The following is an 11,508-nucleotide window of genomic DNA, read 5'->3' on the forward strand; positions in this document are numbered from 1 at the left end:
TATAAAAGTTACAATTACAACAGATTGCCTATATGGCTTGAAGGTAGAGATAGAAGATGAACTGTACTTAGAACAAAATTAACGCCAATTGCTGGCAGAGCAAGGGCATACAGAACAGTGATGAAGCAGTTGTGTCAGAAGGACTCCGTGGGGTGGGGGGGGAGGGCAAGCAACCACTTTGCAAACTCTTTTATATGTTATCTGCAGAGCCAGCTTCCAGAAGTAGTGTAATAAAAATGAGTGGGAGATTTGAACAAATGTTGCCTGGAGCTGGAGGTCTTGGCAAAAGTACAGTAAAATCCAGCTTCCCTCAGTGGTGGTCTCACTGAGAGCTGGAAGGGGATTTTTGACCCCCATGTGACAAACCCAGACCTACTGGGATATACCACAGTTTCACTAAGCTGCCACCAACCATTCCCTATAAGAAGTCACACAGACCAGGGATGGATTTTTAAACAAATAAAAGAACAAGGTTTATTTACATAACACACAGGGAAAATAAAATGATCAGGTGAATAAGATACAGTAACGTGGCTTAGTCTCACTCATACATACACACAGTTTGGTTCACACAGAACACTTAACTTGAAGCACAGACCCTGAACCTATCAGTTCTGGCTAACCATACAGACACCTGAACCTATCAGGTTGGTACTGACTGACACACAGTAGTACCCTGTCTGACACACAGACTCCTACTCAAGCTTCTTCTCTCAGCTCTTCTCCCAGCTTCTCCCTAACTTCTCCACACAGGCTTCACATATATATACAGTACATCCCCTCCTCCTGATGTCCCGCCTTCCACTCCCCATAGGATGGAACTTTCCCTCCAAACCCATGACAGACAGGTAACATCAGTGCTGTATGTAACACCTCCCCTCTTTATAAGTTGTTTTGTAGGGGGAAAGCTAAGGTGCTTTTCACCAAAAAACAACCTGGACCCAAAACAAACAAAACCAGTCATATAATAACATACAATACCATACTTACTTATACTTACACTCTATTAGGCATTTAAACATTTACCATTAACAATACATCAAGTTACCTTTACTCATACAAACCAACATGTTTAATAAACAGACACATTTGACTTTTTGTCATCAAAATATATACATAGTCCATGTTTCTTTCGCCGTCTTCATTCTTCAGGTCTTCTTGACAAGGCGTCAGCAACACAGTTCACTGACCCTCTGACCACCTTCACTTCAAAGTCATAGTCTTGCAGATTTAAAGCCCACCTCATAAGTTTACTATTGTGGGTTTTCATTGTCTTTAACCATTGCAGTGGTGAATGGTCAGTGCACAGAATAAAATGTCTTCCCCAGATGTAAGGCTTGGCCTTCTGGATCGCGTAGACTATGGCCAGGCACTCCTTTTCCATGGTTGCCAAATGTCTCTCACCTTTCTGGAGTTTCCTACTCAGGTAGGACACTGGATGCTGGTCACCATTCTAATCCTCCTGGCAAAGAACTGCTCCTACCCCGCTGTTAGACGCATCGGTGTAGATGATGAACACCCGGTCGAAGTCTGGAGCACGCAGCACTGGATAGTTGATGAGCGCCTGCTTCAACCTCTGGAACGCCTCCTCACAGTCGCTGGTCCACGGGATGCGGTCATCAGCCTTCTTCCTCGTCAGATCGGTCAGCGGAGCCGCAATCTCGCTAAACCTCGGGATGAACTTTCTGTAGTAGCCCACCAACCCAAGAAATGATTTGACTTTTTTCTTGGTGTTGGGTCTGGGCCAATCACGAACTGCTTCTATCTTGGCCTCGAGGGGTTTTATCACTCCTCCCCCTACTATGTGACCCAAGTATTTTATTTCTGGGCTACCCAGCTGACACTTGCTCGCCTTTACTGTTAGCCCTGCTGCACTTAACCTCTGCAGCACTAATTCCAGGTGTTTCAGGTGATCTTCCCAGGTATTACTGAAGATCCCTATGTCGTCAATGTAGGCCACAGTAAAGTCACTGAGCCCTGCCAAGGTCTGGTCCATCAGCCTTTGGAATGTGGCTGGTGCATTTCTGAGACCAAAGCTCAGGACTCGAAACTCATAGAGACCAAAAGGGCTGCAAAAGGTGGTCTTTTCTTGATCCCTGGGATCAATTCTTAATTGCCAATATCCCTTTACCAGGTCCAATGAGGAAATGAACCGACAACCCCCTATGGTTTCAATCAGGTTGTCTAGCCTGGGCATTGGGTAGGCATCAGGAGTGGTTACACGGTTTAATTTCCTGTAATCTACGCAAAACCTAATGCTCCCATCAGGCTTGTCCACTAGGACTATCGGAGAGGACCAAGGACTAGAAGAGGGGACGATTATGTTCTCCCTAAGCATCTCGTCCAGCTCCTTCCGCACCTTGTCCCTATAGGGTCCCGTTACTCGGTATGGGGATACTGCCTGCGGGGGTGCATCCCCCGTGTGGATCCGATGCATCACTCCCTTCACTATCCCCGGCTTGTTGGAAAACACCTGTTCATATTTAATGAGCAGCATTTTTAGTTCTTGCTGCTGGTCTTGGGTGAGTGCAGGACTGATCTTTACCTCCTCTGGGTTGTATTTTACTTCCCCTCTACCCTCCCAGAAGGGTAATTCAGCTTCCTCACTCTCAGCTGCTTTTATCGCAAATAAAACCCTCTGTTCCCCTCTGTAGTAGGGTTTTAGGGCATTCACATGAACCACCCTCCTTGCTTGGTTCTCCTCCTGCTCTATAAGGTAGTTCAGGTCTGACATCTTGGAAATGACCCTATATGGTCCTGCCCATTTGAGCTGCAGTTTGTTCTCTCTGCAGGGCCTAAGCCAAAGCACTTCCTCCCCTGGGTCAAAGTGCCTCTCTCTAGCTTTGTGGTCATACCATGTTTTCTGTCTGACCTTCTGAGCTTGCAGGTTTTCTGCTGCCAGCTCTAGGTTTCTCTTTAGGTCATTCATCAAGGTGTCTATGTATGTCACAACGTCTTGTGGGTCATCCTGGGTGATCTGCTCCCAATTTTGTTTGATCAAATCAAGGGGCCCTTTCACCCTTCTCCCAAATAAAAGTTCAAACGGACTGAACCCGGTACTGGCTTGTGGCACTGATCGATAAGCAAACAAAAGGGATTGCAGCTTCTGGTCCCAATTGTTTGGATTCTCTGCCAAGTAAGCCCTAATCATGCGCATCAGAGTCCCATTGAACTTCTCAGTTAACCCATTACTTTCAGGGTGATAGGCAGTGGTTTCCTTGTGCTTAATTCCACAGATTTGCCATAAGCGTTTCATGAGCTTCGATGTGAACGATGCGCCCAAATCTGTGATTATTTCTGAGGCAAATCCCATCCTGGACATATACCCCACCAAGGCATCTGCCACTGTGTTAGTTTCAATGTTAGTCAAGGGAATGGCTTCAGGGTACCTCGTGGCATGGTCCACAATGGTGAGAATGAACCTGTTCCCCCTCTTTGTGGCCTTGGGCAAAGGTCCCACAATATCCACCCCTATGCATTTGAACGGAGTGTCAATCACAGGCAAAGGGCACAACTTTGCTTTGGTCCTGTTGCGGCTATTCCCCTGCCTTTGACACACATCACATTGTTTACAGAACTCCCTGATCTGCTTCCCTATGTCAGGCCAGTAAAAATTCTGTGTGATTCTCTGCTGTGTTTTGTTCACCCCTAAGTGCGCAGCAAACATGTCAGAGTGCCCCCTTTGTAAGATCATGGGGCGATACTTTTCAGGTACCACTAGCTGACTTCGGATCCCATCTCCCCCTTTTGAGATATTCCTCAGGGTCTCTCTATACAAAATCCCCTTTTTCTCTAGAAATCTCACTGGGGTTTCAGGTGTTAGCTGGGCGTCAGTCACCTGTTCAAAACACTTTTGGAGAGTGGCGTCTGCCTTTTGCTCTTGGCCAAATCGGCTGTCTGTGGTTAAGGTTTCCACCACAGCTTCTGAACTCCCCTCTGCTTCCGTCTCTGGCTCATCAGTACCCCCCTGAACTGTCCCCGCGGTGGCTTGTGAACGTGTAATCACTAGCACCCGTTTCACATGTTCAGCCAGGTCATTTCCCACGAGCACGGCTGCTGGCAGAGTCGATGAAATCGCTAGCCGCCAAACTCCCCTCCAGCCTTGAAAGTTCACAGGTACCTCCGCTACTGGCAGTGAGATCACCTGCCCCTCAATCCCTGCCACCTTCATGCTCTCATTTGGGATTATATATTCCCTAGGAATAATATCTGGATGGCACAGGGTCACCTGGGAACAAGTGTCCCTCAGCCCCCGATACTGATGGTCAAGTATTCCTACGTCCACCCCTGCTGTTTCAAACAACTGAGAATCTGTTCTCACGAGCAAGCAGCGCTTGACCTCCACAAGAGGACCATTTTCCTCAGCCTGATCAGCAGATGTAACTGTTCCAGATTGAGTAGCCATGGCAACAGGCTCCCTCAGTGACAAGGAGCTTTGCTCTTTCTGGACACAGAACACAGCTTTTGGCTTGGTTCCACTCGAATCCTGAGGCACAATTCCTTTTAGCTGCTTTAATTTCTCACACTCTGAGATTAGATGGCCCTTTCCCTGACAGAAATAACATTTTCTGCTATATTTTGAGTCTTTCTCATCTTGTTTTGGTTTTCCCTCCAAAATCTGAGGTCTTGGTTTCATGTCTGAGGGCTTCCCTTCACCATGGGTCCCCCCCCCTTGCTGGTTTCTTCCTGGTCCCTGAGAGTACTTGCTGTAGGTTTCTTTAGGTTTTCCCATCGATTTCCCCTCACCCAAGGGCTTTCTTATTTGGGAAATAAAATCTGCGATCTCGGCTGCTTCTGCCACAGATTTCGGTTTCCTTTCCCTCACCTGGAATTTCAGTTCCCCATGCAGGACTGAATAGAACTGTTCCAGCGCTATCAAGTCTTTGAGCTGCTGAAAGGTCTCTGTCCCCTCCTGAGATAGCCATTTCTCTAGCAGCCTCACCAATTGGGCCCCCACTTGGGTAAAAGTCTGCTCTGGTTTCTTGGTGATTGACCTGAATCTTTGCCTCAGCTGTTCCGCATTTATCCCATGTCTGGCAAACACCAGTTTTTTAAACTCTGCAAAATCTTTCATCAGTTCCTCTGGCATCTCTGCATAAACTTCTGCAAGGCTGCCACTGATTAAAGATCGCATGATGGTCATCTTCTCAGTTTCCCTTACTGAGAAGTCCACAAACGCTCTTTCCACTAGGGAAAAGAACACCTCAGGACAATCTCCCTTGTGGTACACAGGGAATTTCTTCAGGTCAGCTTTAGACAATTGGCCTCCCTCAGAATCCCTATTGTTATTATTGTTCTGGTTCATCAGTTCCAATTTTCTTAACTCAAACGCCATTCTTTCTTTTTCCAGAGCAATTTTCTCTCTCTCCCTCTCCATTTCCATTCTCTGTCTCTCTAATCTTTCTTCTTTTTCCATTCTCTCTCTCTCTAATCTTTCCTCCATTTCCCTCACCCTCAGTTCATGCTGTTGGGCTATGAGCAATTTTCTGAGTTCTGGGTTCTGTTCTCCCGTGCTGTCACCCTGCACTGAGCCAAATTCATCCTCAGAACCTTGGTCTACCTGGGGGTCTTTCACTTCACCCATTTCTGCCATTTGGCTTCGAGTCAAGGGCATAATCCCCCCCCCCCAGAACAGGCTGCTTTCAAAAGTCAAGCCTCAAAATAAAGCGACCACTTTTTTTTTTTCTTTTGCCTCAGAACCAGCTTTCTATAGATTACTGCTGTTCTTCAGCACTAACTTGCAACAGTTGCGAGCCAGAGTCTACCCCCCTCTGCTAGGCCTCGCAGCAGGCAGGCTAAATCACTTCTACTTTACAGTTTTGCCTCAGCTTTTTTCCCGCCAAAACAGGCTGCCTCAGAGCTCCCTAATCTAGTCCCCAATCTGAAGTTACACGTTCTTCTACTAGCGCACCTCCCTGTGAGGTACACCTAGAAGATTACCTACGTGCTCTCAGATTGTCCCTGACTAGACCCCCCTTGCTCTGGGCACACTTGCCAAGGCTTTGCTGTACCACTGGACAACTGGACCAGTCGTATCCCACACGCTGGACACCAATCAATGTGACAAACCCAGACCTACTGGGATATACCACAGTTTCACTAAGCTGCCACCAACCATTCCCTATAAGAAGTCACACAGACCAGGGATGGATTTTTAAACAAATAAAAGAACAAGGTTTATTTACATAACACACAGGGAAAATAAAATGATCAGGTGAATAAGATACAGTAACGTGGCTTAGTCTCACTCATACATACACACAGTTTGGTTCACACAGAACACTTAACTTGAAGCACAGACCCTGAACCTATCAGTTCTGGCTAACCATACAGACACCTGAACCTATCAGGTTGGTACTGACTGACACACAGTAGTACCCTGTCTGACACACAGACTCCTACTCAAGCTTCTTCTCTCAGCTCTTCTCCCAGCTTCTCCCTAACTTCTCCACACAGGCTTCACATATATATACAGTACAGCCCCTCCTCCTGATGTCCCGCCTTCCACTCCCCATAGGATGGAACTTTCCCTCCAAACCCATGACAGACAGGTAACATCAGTGCTGTATGTAACACCCCCAACTTCTGTTTATTTAAATTTTAGCCCTTGATATGGAAAACCAAGGCACAATGTACACTGTGCCACAATGGAAATGTGCCTCACCCAGAGAGACCTTTGGGTAGAGTGGGCGGCATATAAGTTAAATAAATAAATAAAAATAAATGAGCATTGACATCATCTGAACAATAAAACAGTTTTCTTGGCATTTTTATATGAAATCTGTAATCACGAATGATTTTATTAAAATATATCTATCTTGCCTTTCTCCTTAAAAAAGACCCAAGCTGGCAAGCTTCTTTAAAAACTTTAGGAAAACTACTTTTAAAGCATATAAATCCCAGAATCTGTCAGCCATTTCTAGTCCCCCACAATAAAATTTCCAAGATGGAATATATGCCATTTTACTAGGTTATGGAGGAGCTGTATCTGCAATATAAAGACAAACAAATTTCCTCATTATGTTCTACTTTAAAACAACTACAATGTACTTGACAGACAAGATAATATCTTCAGGTTTTGACAATACGTTCAGCCCTAAGCACTGTAGCAGCAAAATTCTAGATCATAGGCTGGAGCATATTACAATAACTAATTGAAAGCAATATAACAATATGCAAACATTACAATGAGCAAATCACCTGACCTTTACATTTCTTGGTCTTCTAATTTTAGGGCAGAACAGTGCACCAGTCCACATTGACTCCATGTTCATAACATGATTTGTTATAGCAATGAGATAAATACAATATATAATAATATGCACAGATTTTCAGATGTAATGTAAAGTTGAGTAGAAGAAGAGAATAAAACAGATGTGTTTTTAAACAGTTTTTAAAATCCCCTATGCTCACAGCAAAGTGATAACCCTCACTTCAATCTGCACCAAATCATAATGTTCTTCTTCGATATGCTTCAGATCAGTTCTGTGTGCTCCTTCTAACCAGATGCACACAGCAGTTTCTCCCCATTCGTAGTTCAGTGTCTTAGGACAAAGTGAGAATGGCTGGTTACAGAATTTAGAAAAAGCATATCTAATTCTGAACTTTCCTTGGTCTCCCTACCTGACCCCAGTTTTTATACAAACTGAATATATGGCAGTTTTTCACTCATATGGAGTCCTGGGGGATGGTGGTGAGACCAAACCAAATATAGGTACTGCTTATCATGAAAATAACAGAGGAATAATCTTTGCCTAATAATGTTATTTTCATGACAAGCACTTTCATCTGTTATCAGATACTTCCAGTCTGCCCCATTTCCAGAAGAGCCTCCACGTGCTGGTGGTGAATTGACCAAGGTATCCTTTGCCTCCCCTTTTGCGCGTGCACACATGGAGGGATGGAGATGGAGAGAGAGAGAGAGAGACTCCCCTTTACTCTGTTCATAAATAAAAATGCATATATGGACATACAAATGTACTTCCGCAATTCTGTTTGACACATTTAAGCAACACACACATACACATATACAGATCCATCTCCCTATCTCTTTGTGACATTGAGGTCACATTGCATGTCATGTTCTCCACCATTCCAGCAGCACCAACTAGCAGGAGATACATAATTTAAATGAAGAGGATAGCATGCTAGTATGATTTCAAATTTTAAATTGTACTCCAGTTAGCTGTGTTGAGCAGCTTCTAGGATGACAAATGTATTGCAGAGGATGGTCTATATAGGTATGTTATCCTGACTCATCCCCAACCCAGTCATGGCAACTGTAGCAAACAGTTATAATGGCAGTGGCCACAAGAGAATTTCAGTGACTTTGGATCAAAGAAAGGAATTTTTTTTCCCCTCCCATTAACAACATTTCCTCACCCACAATGAGATTTCCTCAGATATTGGTGGAGAAGGAGAAGGCTTGGTGTATATGTGTGTGTCTAACACTGATGGGGGAAGACAGAGATCAAGTGCCTCCTTCTCCCAGCAAGTAAGTAGTACTATCAGCTATGGTGGCACTCGTAATTTGTTGACCATGGAAATAATCACCACCTGTGACACAGAGCATCCATTCTTCTATTCCACTCAAACATTTCTGGATCAGGGCATAAGTACCATCTCTAGAAATATAAAAGCCACTGTAACACTCTTGGGCATTTCAATATTCTGTAGGTAAGTCAAGTGGGCAGGAAAAAAAACTCTTTAAGAATCTGAAAACAATTCTTTAGGAAATATAAGTTTTATTATTCTGCTTTTCAATAGTGACAAACAATAGCGAGTCGGCTTTTACAATTCGCTTTTGCCCAATTTATTCTTCTTTACCGAATCTCTTTTTTTCACCCACAGTGGGGCAATTCAGAATGATCATAACAATATGCTGCCATATTACCTAACTCTTCATTTATGTGTAGCCCTTTGTAATTCTGCATTTCAAGGCTAGGTCAGGTTTTTTTTCCTACTCAAAAACTCTCTAAGACTCTCAGTATTTTCCCCTACAGTAATTTATGTGCAATCCTTGTTAAATCCTAGAGCAGTTTTCTTACAAAGACCAAGGTTCCAAGACATCTTTTCTATTTGTAACAACTTATGGATAGCAAAAATGAAAACAAAACAAAACACATATATTTTAAGTAAAAGAAAACATGTATCAAAATACATAAACTGTCCAGTATGTTTAAGGTGATTTCCTGTTTATAATAGCAATGGGAACATATGTCTAGGAAAATATTTAAAATAATTACTTACCAGCATCAAATGAATTGAAGCCAACATGAAAACATTATTGTCTAGACTTGCATATGGCTAATTAAATATGGCTGGTTCCCCAAACTCAGATTTCTAGCACCTTGTTAATCAGGAACCTGACATGACACCAGTAACAGAGATAGGTTTTGAAAGATGCTCCTTTTTAACGTTAGTTTGTGTCCCCAGAGAGTGATTTAAAACTCAGTCGTAACTTCTCCCATTCGTACTATCCTTTGTTCCTCCCTGTAAGAATTCTTTGTATAAATAGCAGTATATATTAAATATTTCCCCTAAGAAAAAAGCAGACATCTTGAAAACCTGAGGTTACCTGGAAGGGCTTTCAACTAAACCGTTGTTTTGCCTCCAGATACCTAGGTGTTTCTTTGGATCTTACACTGACCCATCGGAAAAACTGCTGAAACACAAAACAAAAGGTGTGAATAAAGAACAATATTCTTTGATCGCTATCAGGAACTAGTTGTGATACACAACCACAATTGCTACAAACTACAGCCTTGGTGCCTTGCTACTCTCCGAGCAAATACATCAGTCCATGCAAAACAGGTGGATGTAGCATTCAATGAAAGTTACAGAACCATTAATGAATATCTGAAGCCAATCTCCATTGGTAAAATCAGTTATCCAGTCAGCCTTGTGCCCAGCAACACACAGAAAGAAGTATTAGCTAATAGGAAAAACTCACCACCTACATCAAATGTACATCCATTCTTCAATTACCCCCTTCCATTAAAATCAAATAAAAAGCCTTTTTAGAACAATATTTTAATCATAAAGAAAAAACCAAAAATTCCAGAACCATAATGAGGAAAGAAGGAGCACCTGCCTCTTAAAATGGATGGATCATCAGGAAAGTTTAGCCTCCATCACATGGAGAACTGTGTTACTTGGAAGTCACTTAATAGGTTATGGACTAGAGTTGGCAAAACCAAAGTGAACCTAAGAAAATGGGGGTTTCACACTGACATGGGTCTTGCAAGTGTGAAGAAGAACAGGCAACTTCATATTTATATTAATGTACTCTTTGCTGCTCAATGTGTACTATGGAATATTTGGCACTAGCTGCCCCCAATGCCCTTAATGTTGCCTATTACTTAGTGAAAATTATTTGACATCTGCCATTTACCTGACATATTAATGTAAGCTTTACAATTTTTAAAAAACAGTTTGTGTTTTATAAGTTAAATTAGTCTATTGCCTAATTTTATATTGCATTATATGACTATATTGTGGTTCTTTTACTACTACTACTACTACTACTACTACTACTACTACTACTACTACTACTACTATGAAAATCTTCCGTAATTTTGAATTTTACACTGAAGTTCTTTTTCACCCTAGTCTTTCCTCTGGTGCCTGTTTCTCAAGTGACTACCTACTATTTACCTTTCTTCCGTGTCTCCTGTCTCCTGGCTCCCTAGTCTTCATGCCTCCTCAGACTGCTTCCTAGCTACTGGGCTACATAGAAAGTTTCCACCAAAACAGATAGCAGTATTATCCCTTATGGAAGTTGAACTGTAAACATTCTGACCTTTTTTTCTTTAGGAAGTTGAAAAAATTTGTTGATGCCCAGTGCCATCATACCTGTCTGGCCAAGCAGTTTATCTCAGTCTCTCAGTGTTCAGCCTTGACCAACCTGCAAGCTAGAAGTTAGTTTCGCTTTCTGAGGCAGCAGAACTGGTAAGCAAGCTAGCCGCCTCTTCCCTTCTTTCGGCCAAATATTCTGCACTCTAGTTTCTCTTTCCACTTTATGGGGCTGTTCATAAATCAAAGGCTTCAACTTACTTTATTGTTGTCAGTTTTTGACGCGGTATCTGTTTGTTCTTCTCTCCTCCGTAGGGGGTGGGTTACTCATAGCTTTACTGGCAAAGATGTTTCCCTCATCTGATCTGTGTTTGAGTTGATTTCTTCAGACGGAAGAAATACCAGGTTGCTGCCTGGCTTCCTCCCCCTCTGTTGCTCACCACCTACTTCAGGGAGACTTCTCCTAGTCTCCCCTTGGCCCTTCATCTTCTAAAGATTTTAGATTTAGAAACATAAAGTAAACCAAGAATAAGTGCAGGAGTACAAACATATTATGTTATTTGTGAAGTTTGCAGTTGGGGGTTCAAAGTTTTTTATATTCTTTAAGACTTTTTTTAAGAAAAGAAAAGACAAATTAGCTAACTTCAAAAGCCAGGGGGGAAATGTTCATCAGGAGTCCTGGTAATTTGTGGGGTGCACTTATCTCAAAATGGA

At 42.9% G+C, this 11,508-nt stretch overlaps 1 long non-coding RNA gene across 1 annotated transcript in view; it reads right to left on the reverse strand.

The window, feature by feature from the left end:
• The window catches only part of LOC140705428 (uncharacterized), a 31,057-nt gene extending 19,796 nt beyond the window's left edge, over positions 1 to 11,261 (reverse strand). Inside the window, exon 1 of the long non-coding RNA XR_012084811.2 lies at positions 11,056 to 11,261. This is a non-coding gene — a long non-coding RNA (uncharacterized LOC140705428). The remainder of the gene's footprint in view (positions 1 to 11,055) is intronic.
• Between the last annotated feature and the right edge of the window lie 247 nt (positions 11,262 to 11,508).

This window comes from Pogona vitticeps, chromosome 3, assembly GCF_051106095.1.
Source record: "Pogona vitticeps strain Pit_001003342236 chromosome 3, PviZW2.1, whole genome shotgun sequence".
In the NCBI taxonomy this organism is placed as follows: domain Eukaryota; kingdom Metazoa; phylum Chordata; class Lepidosauria; order Squamata; family Agamidae; genus Pogona; species Pogona vitticeps.